This window comes from Mastigoproctus giganteus, chromosome 2 (assembly GCF_048544385.1).
Source record: "Mastigoproctus giganteus isolate SK-2022 chromosome 2, ASM4854438v1, whole genome shotgun sequence".
NCBI lineage: Eukaryota > Metazoa > Arthropoda > Arachnida > Uropygi > Thelyphonidae > Mastigoproctus > Mastigoproctus giganteus.
In genome coordinates, this window is record NC_143576.1 from 84,392,535 (window position 1) to 84,410,712 (window position 18,178).

Below are 18,178 nucleotides of genomic sequence, written 5' to 3' on the forward strand. Positions count from 1 at the left end.
TCTTATTGGTAAAAGATAATTATTTTGAAATGTTTTAAGATTAAATCTTTTTTTGCACTTCTCTTGCTTTTCTCCTTTGTGTTATCTGTTTTGAATTAAGAATTTTACTGGCTTTGATGAATGGATAACATATTCATATAAGCTAAAGCTTACTGTGTTAATTGTGTGCAGGTAAATTGAAATGGTTCTGCATGCTTTCACTTTATCTTTGTGTGGGGGGCATTCAATAAGGTGGGAACATGCACACATTGCACAAAATTTTATTACTGTAAAATTTTGTAATAAAAAAGGGAAGTGGTAGAGAACTGTGAATATGGAGAAACCATTATTAGTCTTTTGTTCAGTGAAACTGAGTCAAATAAAATAGTGAAGACTAATTACTTCACATGGTATTTCAGATTTTGCAAGGAAAGAAATCTGATATACACTACCCTATCATTAATATCCAGCCCCCCCTCTGATGATAGTATGTCATATCCTACCTAAGCATCACGTGTCAGACACAGGTGTAAATATGCATGTGGTCCTTCAAGGAGTCAGTAGTATGACAGTGAATGCAAGGTGGCACAACTGAGTTGGTCAACTTCTATTGCACAATGATAATAGGGTGGCACATAAGCAGTTAGTCAATATGTGACATTTCAACAGCACTGAAGATCCCTAGATCAGTGATTGGTGGTGGGATCTACAAATGAAAGTGGAAGCTGACGGAACGCGACAGGAGCGACCTGTAAAGAATTGTCCACTTGGAATGCAAGTCAGTGACATCACAGCACACATATAGTCCCACAGTGAAATCATTGGGACAATCAGCACCAGAACAGTGCTCGGGACACTGCATGTTATGGCTTGCCATGGTCGTATGGCTGTCCACAAGCCACATGACCATGGCTAATCACTCTGGCTAATGCCAGATGCTATCTACGTTGGTGTAAGGCATACCATTCTTGGACCGTAGACTAAGATGGTTCGACTGTTGATGATCCTGCTCAGATAGCAAACAAACTGAATGAGTATTTTGCATCTACATTCACACATGAGGAATTATTAAGGTTTGAAAATGGCAGAAGGTTATCAAATTGTAGCAGGGTACTTAATGATTTTGTAATAACTGAGATCAAAGTGGAGGAGAAATTGTTGAAGTTAAACATAAGAAAAGCACCTGGGGGTCAATGGGATCTATCCAGTTATATTAAACGAGGCGGCAAAGCAACTAAGCAAACCCTTAGTCATAATTATGAGAGCATCCTTGGACTCAGGGGAGGTTCCCACGGACTGGAGATGTGCAAATGTATCCCCAATTCACAAAGGGGGATCGAAGGGTGACAAAAATAATTACAGACCAGTTAGTTTAACTTCTGTTCCAGGTAAAATAATGGAGTCACTGGTTAAAGATGCATTGCAGGATCATCTAGACAAGACTGCAGCAATAATTCAGACACAGCATGGGTTTGTTAAGGGAAAGTCTTGTCTGACAAATTTGATTGGTTATTATGATGTTGGTTACAAAGGAACTGGATGCAAAAAATAATTTTGATATCATATATTTGGATTTCAGGAAAGCTTTTGACACTGTTGCGCATGGAAGACTATTGTACAAATTGGAGCAGAATGGTATTAAGGGTAAGTTGCTACAATGGATAAAAGGATGGTTAAGTGGGAGAAGAAAGAGGGTGGTAATCAATGGGTGCTGCTCTTCATGGAATAAGGGTATTAGTGGAGTCCCACAGGGTTCGGTGTTGGGTCCACTGTTGTTTTGTATATTTATCAATGATATTGATGAAGGTATATCAGGCTTAGTGTCGAAGGTTGCAGATGATACAAAGGTTGGCAGGGTTGTTAATGACAGTAATGGCAGTGTGATACGGCAACAGGATCCAGATAATTTGGGCAGATGGGCTAAGAAGTGGCAACTGAAGCTTAACCTTGACAAATGCAAAGTACTGCATATGGGTAGAAGTAACCCGAGAGAAAAGTACCAACTGTGTGGTACTACACTTAAGGTGGTAGAAAATGAAAAAGACCAGGGAGTAATTGTGCAGTCAGATTTGAAGTTTTCTGAGCAATGCAGACAGGCTGCCAGGGCAGGTCATGGGGTTTTGTCAATGATATTTAGGAATTTTGCTAGCATGGAAAAGGGTGTGATTGTCCCTCTGTATAAGGCAATGGTCAGGCCACACCTTGAGTACTGCGTACAGGTCTGGAGGCCTCATTTTAGGAAGGATGTAGATTTGCTTGAGCATGTACAGAGAAGGGCAACAAGATTGGTGAGGAGAATGAAGGGATCCTCTTACCATGAGAGGCTTAAGTTCTGAAAATTGCAGTGGCTGGAGATTAAGCACCTGCACGGTGATCTGATTGAGGTGTATAAAGCCTTGAATGGGTTGAGCATGCTGAATTCTGATGAGATCCTTCCACTTGTTCAGATTATGAACCTAAGGGGGCATAAATTCAAATTAAGAAAGGACAGATGTAGAATAGATGTGCAGAAATTTGCCTTTAGCCAGTGGGTGGTTAATTGCTGGAACAAAGTTCCATCTGTCATTGTGGAAGTTGATAGGTTGAATAAATTTAAGGAGGAACTGGACAGGCATTTGGAGGGAATGGTGTGATTTTTTTTTTTTTTTTTTTTTTGGCTGATGCTGCATAAGCTCATACACTTGCTTTCTTGCATCACATGCCTCTACTACTACTACTACTACTACTACTAAAATGCTACTTTAGAGTGATATAGTTTTGAGGTAGAGTGCGAGGGGGAGTATTGGATCACTGAGATTAATTATCAGGGCATTTTTGGACTCAGGGCAGATTCCTTTGGACTGGAGAAGTGCCAATGTATCCTCCATACGTAAAAGTGGTTCTAATAGTGAAGTTGGTAAATACAAAATGGTTAGTCTAATTTAAATGGTAGGAAAAATCTTTGAATCAATGATTAAAAGTGCAATCCAGGTATATATTTTGATAGATATGGCATTCTGAAGGACATACAACATGACTTTGTTAAGGGAAAAACATTTTTGACTGACTTAGTAGGCTATTTTAACACATTTACTCATCAGCTGGATTTAGGAAACAGTTTTTATTTGGATTTGAATTTTAATAAAGCATTTGACCTCTCATGAGAGGTTACTGTATAAGCTTTAACAGGTTGGGATTACTGATAAGATTCTAAGATATATTGCTGGGTGGCTGCAGGGCAGAAGGCAGAGGGTTGTGATTAATGGATATTCTTCAGATTGGTTCTTAGACCACTGTTGTTTTTCATTTTCATAAATGACATTGACAAAGGGACAGAAGGCATGATGTCAAAATTTGAAGATGATGCAAAGATTGGTAGAGCCATTAATGATCAGTTCCAAGCAGTGCTTCAGAATGACTTGAAGGGACTTCAAAGATGTCAGAGGAGTGGCAGCTATGTTTTAATGCTACGCAATGCAAGGTCTTGCACTTGGGGAATAGCAACCCACAAATAAATTATACACTTGGTGAGCTTGAATTAAAAACAGTGGAGCAGAAAAGGAATCTGGGAGTTACAATATGTACAGATGTGAAGTTTTCTAACCAGTTTAAACAGTCAGCCAGGAAAGCCCATGGTGTCCTATCGATGATTTATTGAACATTATCCTGTAGAGAAAGGGATGTCATAATTCTACTGTATAAGACAATTGTAAGCTCACCTTTTGAATAATTTGTTCTCGTTTCGAGACCTCATCTGAAAAAGACTTTGAGCTTCTTGAAAGGTTCTAAAGATGTGCAACTCGAATGGTGAGATTGACAGAATGAGGAAATACTCTGATTATATGGGTGGGCTTACAGAGCTTGGCAACCAGGCACCTAATGGGTAACATGTAGTAATAGTAGTAGTAGCATATAATGCAAGAAAGCAAGCTTATGTTGCATCAGCCAAAAAAAATCCCCTGAAAACAAGTTAAACTAACACATCTATAGTTACTTCTGCCATCTCTTGAATCCCCTTTGTGAAATGGGATACATTCGCACACTAGCAGTCCATATGGAACTCCCCTGTGTCTAAGGAAGCTCTGATAATTATGGCTAAGGGTTTGATTACTTCCTTTGCCGCCTCCTTTAATATAGCTGGATAGATTCCATCCACCCCTAGGTGCCTTTCTTATGTTTATCTTCAACAATTTCTCCTCCACCTTACTCTCAGTTATTACAAGATTATCTAGCTTACTGCCAGAGTTTAATACACCTCTGGCATTCCCCTCCCTGAATTACTCCTCATGTGTGAATGTAGATGCAAAATATTCATTTAGTTTGTTAGCTACCTGAGCAGGATCATCAACAGTTGAACCATCCATATCAAGTGGACGAATCTGATTCATCCCCTTCCTTGTAGAGTGTACATAATTGAAGAACTCTTTGCTGTTTTCCTTTGCATCCTTTGCCATAGATTTGTAATAATTTGCCTTTGCCTGCCTAACCTCCTTTGTGACACAATTGCTCATTGTACTCATCAGATTACAGACCAGCTTATATCTGCCATAGGCTTCTGTGTCGCCTGATAATTTATATGCACCCCATGCATTTTTATTCTCTGCCATGAGCCTCAATAATTCATATGACATCTATTTAGGTCTAAACCTTGAACAGTTTTTCTTATTTGGTATGAAAAGCTTATTAATCTCCAAGATTAAGCCCCTGAAAGCTTCCCATTTAGAATTCACCATTGGTAACACATTAGTTGATCCTGATGTGTTGCCAACTGATATGTATAGAATTTAAAAACTGTCTGAGACCACTGTAGTCACCTTTACGAAAGCAAAAGCCCCTCCCTTTACCCTTCATGGTAGTTATATCTTTAAGTAAATCCCATATCAGTACACTGTGATCATTGTCACCCAGTGGTTGCTTTATCTGCAAATTCTTAATGCATGAATAATCACTGCTGATAATCAGATGAAGAGTATTACTTCCTCTGGTTGCCTCTTGAACATGTTGCTGTAGAAAACAGTCATCCAATAAATCCACAAAAGTCGCTGATTTGCGAGAGACCAATCCACAAGTTCCAGTCAATATCTGGAAAGTTAAAATTCACCATTATAAGTAATTCTGATTTACTGGCCCTCTCTATTTCTCTGCACAATTGCTCATTGTACTCATCAGATTTATTAGGCATATAACACATACCTACTCTCATTTTCCCTTTCCCAGTGCTTATGTCACACCACACTGACTCAACATTGCATTGTCCACCAATGTCAATGGGATTTTGTGTTTCTTATCTAACAGCATAACCCCTCCTTCCTTCCTACCCTGTCTATCTTTTCTGTACACATTGTATTCCCCAAATTCCAATTCTGCACTGCTTAAATCTGTGTGACACCATGTCTCTGATATTCCAACAATATCTGCCTTTGATGTCTTGACTAGCACTTCAAACTCATCAAATTTATTAACTATACTTCTAGCATTGGTATAGATGCAAGGATACATGCACCTATTCCTTCTCTTAGTTACCCTAATGCAGCCCAATGTATTTACTTGTTTTACTATGACTCCAAGCAGTCCTTGACATCCGCAGCACCTTTTTCTCGAGGCTGCTGCTCATTCCAATAGAAGAATTGTAAGAATCACTTTCACCTCTGTCTCCTACCTCTTTTAGCCTGTGTATCTCCCCAAGTTAGTAGTTTTCCAACCCACCTAGTGCTGCCTCGATAGCATCAGCAAATATTCTTGCACCCTTTCTATTTAAGTGTGCCCCCATCCATGTAGAAGCTGCCTTGCCAGTTAACAAGAAAAACCATGCTGAAAAAAATTCTACCCCATGAGCCTTGCACAATCTCTACAGGGAAGAATTAATTGACAAAGCTCTCACCATATACTCCCTCCTATTGCGTCTTGACAGAATTATAGACACTTTCAAATTCAACCCTAGCTTGCGACTTTTTTCAACTTTGACCTGTACTTGCTAATTAAATCTGCAGATCTCTTACTCTTAAGGTCATTAGTGCCAACGTGTACAACAATATCACCTTTTGTGCCCTTAAAAGATGATATCTGCTTTGCAACATCATCAACTTTTACCCCTGGCAGACATACCCTGGTTCTGTTCCACTTATCCTTTTTGTATAGTTTATTCCCAGTCTCCCTGACAATAGAGTCGCCAACAATAACTAGTTCATGTGGGACCAGCACATTCTGCATTGGAGATTGCCTCTGTGTTGCCTGCTGCACAGAAGTGAGAACTGGCCATCTTGAGAACTTGATGGGCCCACTCATATCAATTTCTTCGAGGGCAATCTACACTACACTTCAAACTCTGATAGACTCCCATCAGAACTCAAACTCAGAACTCTGAGTTTGCACCTGGTTTCTTGACAATGTTGGAATCTCATATTAGAGACACCAATGGATGATTATAAAAGGGAAAAAATGATAAAATAATCGGTTTTTTTTTTTTCAGATAAACATTTTGTAAATAGAATAAGGTTAATAGAGCCATGTTCAATATTTAGTATTGTGTATGTAACATTTTCTTAAAATATATGAAATCTGTACTAGAAACTTAGTTTTTATCTTTAATCTCTCTCCTTTAAAATTGGTGGGGATAACAGCAATATGGTTGTCATATTTGAATTCAGAAAAGTCAGATCTACAAGAATCACCCTGAATTTTTACAGGGAACAAAAAAAAAAAAAAAAAAAAAAAATGTTTTATTGCTGACCACTGTTATCTCTGCTTGAATTTCGCTGCTTTTTTTTTTTTTTTTTTTTTTCGAATTTATAAACATTTTCCTAAAATATAAAACATATTATAATAAACTGAATTAAATTTAATTTAAAACTGATTTCTTTTTGATATTTCAACCAGAATGTCATTAAAGGGTTGATTTACAAAGTTCAAATGGGACTAAATTCTTTTAGCAAAATCTGAATGAAGCCAAATTTGAATTACATTAGCTTTTAATGAAGTTTAGCAAACACCAGTGAAAGATATACATAATGCAAATTTTTTTTTTTTTTTTTTTTATGAAAACCCCAAACACGAAAGGTATCAAAACCTATAGTACTTAGTACCGTGCATGGGTTGAAGGAGAAGTATGGGGGGGGGGGATGCCGGAAACTTTGCTCTAGAGTCTAAACATGGGTTTCACCACTAAATTGCATTGACTAATGGACCAATTGCATAATAAATATGGAAAGATATTCCATAGTTCACTTGTGTGGAGAGTTTTGGGGTTTGAGTTCTGTCATCGAGTTTCTAAAAGCCTCAGGCAGGTGGAGTAAGGTTTTGCACATGGAGTTATTCCAGATTTTTCAGTGCACAACGTGCTACTCAGCTCATGTACACACTTGTACAAAAAATCTAAGTTGCTGATGCACTTAAAAACCAACAAAATAAGTAAAAATCATCCTTCTTAGATGTTGTTATTCGTAATGGCATCTAAGAATGTTGGTTTGAAAAGAAAGCATCTAAATCTGAGTTTCTGATAAATTTAAATTAATGAGAAGTTATCACTTTGTGTTTCAGTGGCTAGTGTGTTTGTAGTAAAAAAAAAAGTTTTTTATTTTTTTAAGCAAAGAAAAGCTTAAGCAGTTTCCTGTATTGGTGCCTTTAGCACTAGTAGAACAAATGTTAGTTATTGAAAGAATATGGAGATAGTTCATAAAAAAAAAAAAATGCTGAGGAAGCTGTGCAAAAATGATAGATCCATTTATAATAGGTACAGGTTATTGTTGAGAAAAAGCCAAGAGTTAGGGTTGAATTTGAAAGTGTCTGCAGTTCTGCCCGGACACGATATGAGGAAGTATATGATGAGAGCCTTGTCAATCAATTCGGCCATGGAGAGACTGTGCAAGACACATGGGGTAGAATTTTTCTCAGCCTGGTCTGAGCTTGTTAACAGGAGAGAGAGAGAAAGAGAAAGAGAACGAGAGAGATTGCTTCTACAGGGATGGGATACACTTAAATTGAAAGGGTGAAAGAATATTTGCTGATGCTTATCAAGGCAGTGTTAGGAGGATCGGAAAACTGCTAGCTTGGGAAGATACAGGGACTGATAGATTAACAGTAGCCACAGGCTTCCCGTCATTCACCACTTCTGTCTCATTACCAGTAGAATGCAGTATCTTCACTGCTGAGCTTTATGCTATAAACTTAGCTCTGGATCACATTATTAAACATCTAATTCTGTGAGCTTTAATATACAGTAACTCACTCAGTGCTGTCTCTGCTATAAATAGTAATACCAACTCCTCTCACCCTATAATAAAACAAATCCATTCTAAATTACTTGCGTGTAATGAGTCACACCAAACTGTGATATTCTGCTGGATCCCAGGGCATTCTGTGATAGCAGGAAATGAAAAGGCAGATCTTGCAGCCAAACAACCAGTTACTTCTATTTTACAGACTTGTCAAGTTCCATATACCAATTTCAAACCCATCATCCTTAAAGCATGTTACAATAGCTGGTCAATAATCTGGAGTGGTTATCCAGAAATAAACTTTACCAAATAAAACTTTATTCAAAGCTGTGGCTGTCCAATTTCCAGAAAAGCAGATGAGAAGCAGTAATTCTAGGAAGGCTAAGAATTGGACATATTTGCCTCACACACCTATATCTATTAATGAATAATAGCGCTTCTCAATGCACATCATGTCATGTGCAACTGCCTATTCATAATTTATTAGTGGACTGTCCTCACCTTCTCAATATCTGCTCAAACAGCTTTAAAACGTGCTAATGCACAGTCATCACTAACATTATTGCAGATTCTTGGAGATCACCCTAATAAGAAAGAACCATTTACTTTCCTCAATAACATAGGAATAGACCATAAAATATAACAGGTATTGAAATGTTAGCATTTCCTATTAACCATTAGAAAGACACAATATGGTCCTAGCAGCCTATGTGCTGTTAAATCCAAACACAATGACAACAACAGGAGCCGCAGGCAGGGGTGAAAGTGCTTCTTGCACAACTTGTATTGGAATGTGCAGCCGCCTGGAAAACAAGTTGATGGGGATTTCAGGGACTGCTGGGAGTCATCGCAGAACAAATAAATACATGGGCTGTGTTAAGGTAGCTAAGAATAAGAACAGGTGCATGTATACTTGTGTGTACACTGATGCTAGGAGTTTAGTAAATAAATTTGATGAATTTGATATGCCGATCAAAACCTCAAAGGCAGATATTGTTGAGATCTCAGAGACATGGTGGTGGTGGTGGTGGTAGTAGTAGTAGTGCCATGTGATGCAAGAAAGCAAGTGTATGAGCTTATGCAGCATCAGCCAAAAAAAAAAAAAAAAAAAATCACACCATTCCCTCCAAATGCCTGTCCAGTTCCTCCTTAAATTTATTCAACCTATCAACTTCCACAATGACAGATCGAAGTTTGTTCCAGCAATTAACCAACCGCTGGCTAAAGGCAAATTTCCACACATCTATTCTACATCTGTCTTTTCTTAATTTGAATTTATGCCCCCTTAGGTTCGTAATCTGAACAAGCGGAAGGATCCCATCAGAATTCAGCATGCTCAACCCATTCAAGGCCTTATACACCTCAATCAGATCACCGTGCAGGTGCCTAGTCTCCAGCCACTGCAATTTGCAGAACTTAAGCCTCTCTTGGTAAGAGGATCCCTTCATTCTCCTCACCAATCTTGTTGCCCTTCTCTGTACACGCTCAAGCAAATCGACATCCTTCCTAAAATGAGGCCTCCAGACCTGTACGCAGTACTCAAGGCGTGGCCTGACCATTGCCTTATACAGAGGGACAATCACCTCCTTTTCCCTGCTAGCAAAATTCCTATATATCATTGACAAAACCCCATGACCTGCCCTGGCAGCCTGTCTGCATTGCTCAGAAAACTTCATATCTGACTGCACAGTTACTCCCAGGTCTTTTTCATTTTCTACCACCTTAAGTGTAGTACCACACAGTTGGTACTTTTCTCTTGGGTTACTTGTACCCATATGCAGTACTTTGCATTTGTCAAGGTTAAACTTCAGTTGCCACTTCTTAGCCCATCTGCCCAAATTATTTAGATCCTGTTGCAGTAGCACACTGCCATTACTGTCATTAACAACCCTGCCAACCTTTGTATCATCTGCAAACTTCGACACTAAGCCTGATATACCTTCATCAATATCATTGATAAATATACAAAACAACAGATGTAAGGAATGCAGAAATGGAAGTTGAGGAGTAAGGATATACAGGATAGGAAGGGAGCAGGGGTTATGCTATTAATTAAGAAACCCATCAAATCTAAGGAAGGGCATCCAGTTGACATGGGTGAACAGTGCAATGGTGAAAGCAGTGGGAAAGCAAATTTGATAGTAGGAGTGTATTATAGGCCTAATGACTCTGATGAGTATAATGAACAGCTGTACAGAGAAATAGAGTGAGCCAGTAAATCAGATTGTCTTATAATGGGGAATTTTAACTTCCCAGATATTGACTGGAACTTGTGGGTTAGTCACTTGCTTTTGTGGATTTATTGTTTGTTTTCTACAGCAGCATGTTAGAGAGGCGACAAGGAGTGTAATACTCAATCTTATTATTACCAGTGATTCTTCATGCATTAAGAATCTACAGATAAAGGAACCACTAGATGGCAGTGATCATGGTGTGCTGATGTGGGATTTACTCAAAGATGTAACTACTGTCGAGGGTAAAGGGTAGGGTGTTTGCTTTCGTAAAAGTGACTGTAGTGGTCTGAGAGTGTTTTTAAATTCTATACAGTGGGACCAACTGATGATGTTTCCAACAGCAAATTCTAAATGGGAAGCATTCAAAGAACTAATCTTGGAAGCTACTAGGCTTTTCATACCAACTAAAAAATATTGTTTAAGGTTAAGGCTTATGTGGATGTCAGATGAACTAATGAGACTCGTGGCAGGGAAGAAAAATGCATGGGATGCATATAAATTATCAGGTGGCACAGAAGCCTTATGGATCTGGCAGAAACCATGCAAAGATATGCACCCATCATGTCAACAAGGAACTGTTCAGGTAGGTGGACAGTTGGTAATTGTCTGCGGCGTGTTCAACTGGCACATTTTGGGGCCTCTGGTATGTCAAGATGCATCTCTGAACAGTTCAGGTTACATGTCCATCCTCACAGACCATCTGCATTTCTTCATAGTCATTGTGCACCCACAGGGAAATGGAATCTTTCAGCAGGACAGTGCCCTTCCCCACAGAGCAGTGGTGACTAGAAAATGGTTTTAAGACATTCCGTAGATTTTACCACCATGGAATGGCCTCCCCATTCACCGGAAATGAACCCTGTGTAGCATCTTTGGGATGCTGTGGAAAGGTCCATTCAAGACCTTTCCATTCAAGAAATGCGACAGAATTATGGACAGCGATGCAGCAAGTATGAATGGAAATACCTGTGGAATGCTTTTGTGAACTTGCGGACTCAATGCCTCACCGTGTGACTGCCTTAAAACATTACTCATGATTTCTGTCCACTCAGTCTATTTGTAATAATAATGCAGCATGATGACTTCTGGAATTCATATCTATCTGTACATTAAAAAAGTTTTCCTCCTAGTGATATTTATTAGAGCCAGTGGAGAAGAGGGCGAGGCAATTACGTCACTTCAAATGCAATTAATTATTGACAACTGCCTCCATAATGTTCATCAACCTTGTGCACGTGATTCTCTGTCTAACATTTGATGTTCCGTTTTAACATTTTTTGTATATTAATTAATATTGTATATTTGTGAATACTGTGGTTTAGTATTTTGTAAATATTTTAAATATTTGTATAGTTTGTAAATATTTTAGTTAAATATTTTAGTCCTGCTTTTTTAGATGCATCAGTGTTCCTCATATATTATGGAACCCGAAGCAAAAGGCCTTTTCCTAAGTGACCTATTTAAACGCAGGTAAATAATTACATAGTGATATTTTTTATTGGCTGGTCCAGGATAGTATACACCGGCAGGTAGTTTGATGAAAGCGAGGAAGACAGTGAAAATTTACTGGTGAAGGCACCTCCCTTTTCTGATTGTTTCGTGTCGTCAAGGAAGGGGGAGTGGGGCTGGGGCTGGGGCTGGGAAAGCAGTGGCATCTGCCAATCACTGCTTTGTTCCTGTCCATTTGTCGAAATATGGGAATCAAAAACTTGTCAATCACTGCTTTCCCACTGTTTTGCTTGCTCCATGTTGGAGGGTGTACATCATTCTGGAGTTTTACCGTGATATTTATATGAACTTGAGAATGCTGCACACTGAAAATGCACAGGTAAATAATTACATAGGTCATTTCCTGATTAGATATCGACCAGTGCATTTTAACAGGTGTATCTTTTTTATAGAAAAGATTTGTCTTACTCAGTATATCTCTACATTTTATGTAGAAACATGCATGGGAGTGGGCGAGCAAAGCGAGCAGGGAGCGAAACTCCCTAGTAGATATTAAAGAAAAAAACACTTTGACCACAGGATTCCAGGGTCTGTGAGCATGATATAAAATTTCTGGTATGATATATTTGATGGCTATTCTCCATCAGTTATGCTTTTAGAGTACCTAGCAGGAACCTTTAATTACTGGACACTGGTTGAAAAAGAAAAGTCTGATCTTCTTGAAAGGGTCCAAAGACAGTATTTCACCATGCAATTGAGATCATTTTGCCAATCTCATTAGGCGCCTCCGTAGCCAGGTGGGAAGGAGCAGCAGTGCGTAGCACACGCTTCTTGATTAGACCGGGGTTCGAGCCCGTCACCACCAAATACGGAGGATGCGGAAAAGTCAGGGAATGACCACCGCATATTCCCGGAGCAATATGGCCTTAGTTGCTAATGCTCCTAAAAACCAAATAATAAATAAATAAAAATAACCAATCTCATTTGCATGGTGAAATTGTCAGTGACCGTATGAGGAAAGACTTCAATTATGTGGGCTACAGAGCTTGGCAACCAGTCACCTTAGAGGGGGAACCTAATTGAGGTTTATAAGTCTCTGAGAGGGATTAGCAGAATTTCCACTATTATAAAGAATTCCAGAACTAGGGGCCATAAATTCAAATTATAGGGGAAGAAGTTCAGACTAGATTGTGGGAAATTTTCTCTTACCCAGTGAGTTTTTCATTATTGGAACACGTTGCCTTCACAGGTAATCAAGGCTAACAGTTTTAAGAAATTCAAAGGTTAACTGGATAGTTACCTGTGTGAAGAGGGAAGCTCATAATTTGTATTTTCTTATCTGCTTTTTTTTTCCTGGATGGTGCAGCAAAAGCCTGTGGCTTCCTTGCACTATATGGCTAATACTTAAAAAAGAACAAAAAACAAAAAACTGGAATTACTAAAAGACTAAACTGACTGTTAAATCTATAAATAACATAGAACAAGTTATCAAGGCCATTCCCAAAACTTATCCTATTTTCATATTATTTATTTAAATTTTATTTATGTAAATTTATATAAAAATGCTTCTAAAGTATTATATTATTATTATTATTATTAGCCATATAGTGCAAGGAAGCCTGAGGCTTATGCTGCACCAGCCAAAAAAAAAAAAATCTGAGTTTCCCTGAGAGAGAGAGAGAGAGAGAGAGAGAGAGAGAGAGAGAGAGAGAGAGAGAGAGAGAGAGAGAGAGATCACCTAGAAAGAGAAAAATGATAATATCCAGCTGAGGACCCTGGGATTAAATATAAATTGCATTTAAATGTAATGCACTGTAATTTAGAAATTTCCTACTGAATCTTGGGAATGTTTTGGGATGAGGATAAAGCAAGTTCTTATGAATGTAGCCTAGTCTGAAAATGATTTAGCATTAGCATTAGTAAAGGCACATGATGCAAGAAAGCAAGCTTATATAGCAATAGCCAAAAAAAAAAAATCTTCTAATTTCACCCATCCACTCGCTCCAAATGTTTGTCTACTTCTGCCTTGAATCTATTTAAGTTATCAACTTCTACAATGGCAGATGGAAGTTTTTTCCAGTGATCAACCACACTCTGGCTAAAAGCAAAGTTCCGCACATCTATCCTACAACTATCTTTCCTCAATTGAATTTATGCCCTCCCAGGTGATTATTCTGAGCAAGAGGAAAAAACCCATCAGCATTGAGCATGCTCAAACCATTTAAGACTTTATACACCTCAATCAGATCACCTCACAGGTGCCTAGTCTCCAGACACTGTAATTTGAAAAACTTAAGCCTTTCTTCATAAGAGCAACAATTTGTTCCATTCACTAATCTTGTTGCCCTTCTCTGCACTTGCTCCAGCAGCTTTACATCCTTCCTGAAATGAGGCCTCCAGACCTGTATACAGTACTCAAGGTGTGGCCTGACCATTGCCTTGCACAAGAGGATAATCATTTCCTTATCCCTTCTAGAAACATTCCTGTATATCACTGACAAGACACCATGAGCTACTCTTGCAGACCATCTGCAAGAATAGCTCATGATTATGATTATCACTGCTCAGAAAACTTCATATCTGCCTGCACAATTACCCTCAGGTCCTTTTCATTCTCTACCATTGTCAGTCTAGTACCACACAGTTGATACATTACTCTGGGGTTACTGCTTCCCATATGCAGTAATTTGTTAAGGATAAACTTTGGTTGCCACCTCTCAGCCCATCTGCTCAACTTTTCTAGATCCTGTTGCAGCAGTGTACTGTAATTAGTGTCATTAAGAACCCTGCCAACCTTTGTATCGTCTGCAAACTTGGACATTAAGCCTGATATACCATCATCAGATATCATTAATAAATACAGAAAACAGTAATGGACCCATTTCCTGCTGAGTTACTTTTCTCCAGTATTCTATTTTGAAATGTTTCAAAGAATAGAATACAATTAAAGAGAATTAAAAAAGATTTTTTTCAGTGGGATCTATCTTGTCAGGAATCACAGCCATCAGAATACTAAAAACCAAAGAACATAGAATTTCAATAACCTGTAAATCAGGGTCTGGTAAATGGTCAATCACAATTGACCATTTGTCAGCATATTTTAGTTGATTACAGTGCTTAAAAATAAAAAATATAATATAATTTTCTGAAAGAATGTCATTACTTACGTGCCTGATATAATTTTTAAGCTTACTTTAAATTTTCATATATCTATCAAACTTATTTTTTATAATAAAAAATTATGATAATTCCATTGCCAGAGTATTTTATTTAAGATAGGGATACACTTATAAATGTGTTGGAAAAGGTTGCTGCTCTAAACCCACCAAAGGGCTGAGTTGAAAAAGAATTAGCATTAGCATTAGTAGAGGCATTTGATGCAAGAAAGCAAGCTTATGCAGCATCAGCCAAAAAAAAATAATAATAAAGTAAAATAAATAAATAAAAAATAATCACTTCCACTTCACCCCTCTGTTCGTTCGAAATACCTGTCCAGCTGAGCCTTAAACTTATTTAGGCTATCAACTTCCACGACAAGGGATGGAAGTCTGTTCCACCTACCAACCACCCGCTGGCTAAAGGCAAATTTCCGCACATCTATCCTACATCTGTCTTTCCTCAGTTTGAATTTATGCCCTCTCAGGTGATTATTCTGAGCAAGAGGAAGAATCCCATCAGCATTGAGCATGCTCAAACCATTCAAGGCTTTGTACACCTCTATCAGATCACCTCGCTGGTGCCTAGTCTCCAGACACTGTAATTCGCAAAACTTAAGCCTTTCTTCGTAAGAGCACCCCTTTGTTCCATTCACTAATCTTGTTGCCCTTCTCTGTACTCGTTCCAGCAGCTCTACATCCTTCTTGAAATGAGCCTCCTGGCCTGTATACAGTACTCTAGGTGTGGCCTGACCATTGCCTTATACAAGGGAATAATCACCTCCTTATCCCTGCTAGAAAAATTCCTATATATCATTGACAATACACCATGAGCTACTCTTGCAGCCCATCTGCACTGCTCAGAGAACTTCATATCTGCCTGCACAACCACCCCCAGGTCCCTTTCATTCTCTACCACTGTAGTACCACAGAGTTGATACGTTGCTCTGGGGTTGCTGTTTCCCATATGTAGTACTTTACATTTGTCAATGTTAAACTTCATTTGCCACCTCTCAGCCCATCTGCTCAACCTTTCCAGATCCTGTTGCAGCAACATAGTGTCAGTAGTGTCCTTGACAACCCTGCCAACCTTCGTATCGTCTGCAAACTTGGACATTAAGCTTGATATACCATCATCAGTATCATTTATAAATACAGAGAACAATAAAGGACCCAATACTGAACCCTGAGGGACTCCACTAATAACATTAGTCCACGATGAGCAGTGTCCATTGATTACCACTCTCTGTCTTCTCCTCCTCAACCACCCCTTTATCCATAGCAGCAATTTGCCTCCAATGCCACACTGCTCCAATTTGTGCAGCAGTCTTCCATGTGCAACAGTATCAAAAGCCTTTCTAAGATCCAAGTATATAATATCAAAGTTATTCCCTGCATCCAGTTCTTTTGTGACTGCATCATAGTATCCAATCAAATTGGTCAGGCAAGACTTCCCCTTAACAAAATCATGCTGTGTCCGAATTAAAAGAGCAGGGGATGAATGAGAGGTAAGAGAGACAGTTGAAAAGTAGAAGTAGTATATCCAAAAATCTGCAGTCCTCACTACCTTGACCAAGGGCTCAGACACATCAGAACTCTATTAGAGGATAACAGTTATCTCCAATTGTTTATCAAAAGGGCACAAAAAGGTGATACTGTTGTACACGTTGGCACTAATGATATTAAGAGTAGGAGACCAGCGGAATTAATTAAGAAGTACAGGTCAACGTTGAAAAAAAGCTGGGAAATAGGGGTGAATTTGAAAATGTCTGCAATTCTGCCCAGACACGATAGAAGGGAGTATATGCTGCCTTGTCGATCAATTTGGCCCTGGAGAGATTGTGCAAGGCTCAAAGGGTAGAATTTTTCTCAGCCTGGTCTGTGCTTGTTAACAGGAGAGACTGCTTCTACAGGGATGGGATACACTTAAATAGAAAGGGTGCAAGAATATTTGCTGATGCTATCGAGGCAGAGTTAGGTGGGTAGAAAAACTGCTAGCTTGGGGGGGATACACAGACTAATAGATTAACAGTAGCCACTGGCAGAGATCAGTTATTCTTGCACTGCTGCTATAGAAATGAGCAGCAGCCTGGAAAACAAGGTGCAGGGGATCCCAGAGACTGCTGGGAGTCATTGTGAAACAAGTAAATACACAGGCTGTATTAGTGTAGCTATGAATAGAAACGGGTGCATATATACTTGTGTGTACACCGATGCTAGGAGTTCGGTAAATAAATTTAATGAATATTTAATTAGTTTATTCCCAGTCTCCCTGACAATAGAGTCGCCAACAATAACTAGTTCATGTGGGACCAGCACATTCTGCATTGGAGATTGCCTCTGTGTTGCCTGCTGCACAGAAGTGAGAACTGGCCATCTTGAGAACTTGATGGGCCCACTCATATCAATTTCTTCGAGGGCAATCTACACTACACTTCAAACTCTGATAGACTCCCATCAGAACTCAAACTCAGAACTCTGAGTTTGCACCTGGTTTCTTGACAATGTTGGAATCTCATATTAGAGACACCAATGGATGATTATAAAAGGGAAAAAATGATAAAATAATCGGTTTTTTTTTTTTTCAGATAAACATTTTGTAAATAGAATAAGGTTAATAGAGCCATGTTCAATATTTAGTATTGTGTATGTAACATTTTCTTAAAATATATGAAATCTGTACTAGAAACTTAGTTTTTATCTTTAATCTCTCTCCTTTAAAATTGGTGGGGATAACAGCAATATGGTTGTCATATTTGAATTCAGAAAAGTCAGATCTACAAGAATCACCCTGAATTTTTACAGGGAACAAAAAAAAAAAAAAAAAAAAAAAATGTTTTATTGCTGACCACTGTTATCTCTGCTTGAATTTCGCTGCTTTTTTTTTTTTTTTTTTTTTTCGAATTTATAAACATTTTCCTAAAATATAAAACATATTATAATAAACTGAATTAAATTTAATTTAAAACTGATTTCTTTTTGATATTTCAACCAGAATGTCATTAAAGGGTTGATTTACAAAGTTCAAATGGGACTAAATTCTTTTAGCAAAATCTGAATGAAGCCAAATTTGAATTACATTAGCTTTTAATGAAGTTTAGCAAACACCAGTGAAAGATATACATAATGCAAATTTTTTTTTTTTTTTTTTTTATGAAAACCCCAAACA

The 18,178-nt window shown here is 38.4% G+C and overlaps 1 protein-coding gene across 1 annotated transcript in view; it reads left to right on the forward strand.

Annotated features, from left to right (window-relative positions):
• LOC150089381 (cytosolic carboxypeptidase 1-like) overlaps window positions 1–18,178 on the forward strand; it is a 669,910-nt gene that overhangs the window by 296,578 nt on the left and 355,154 nt on the right. The gene's annotated exons all lie outside the window — the stretch shown is intronic.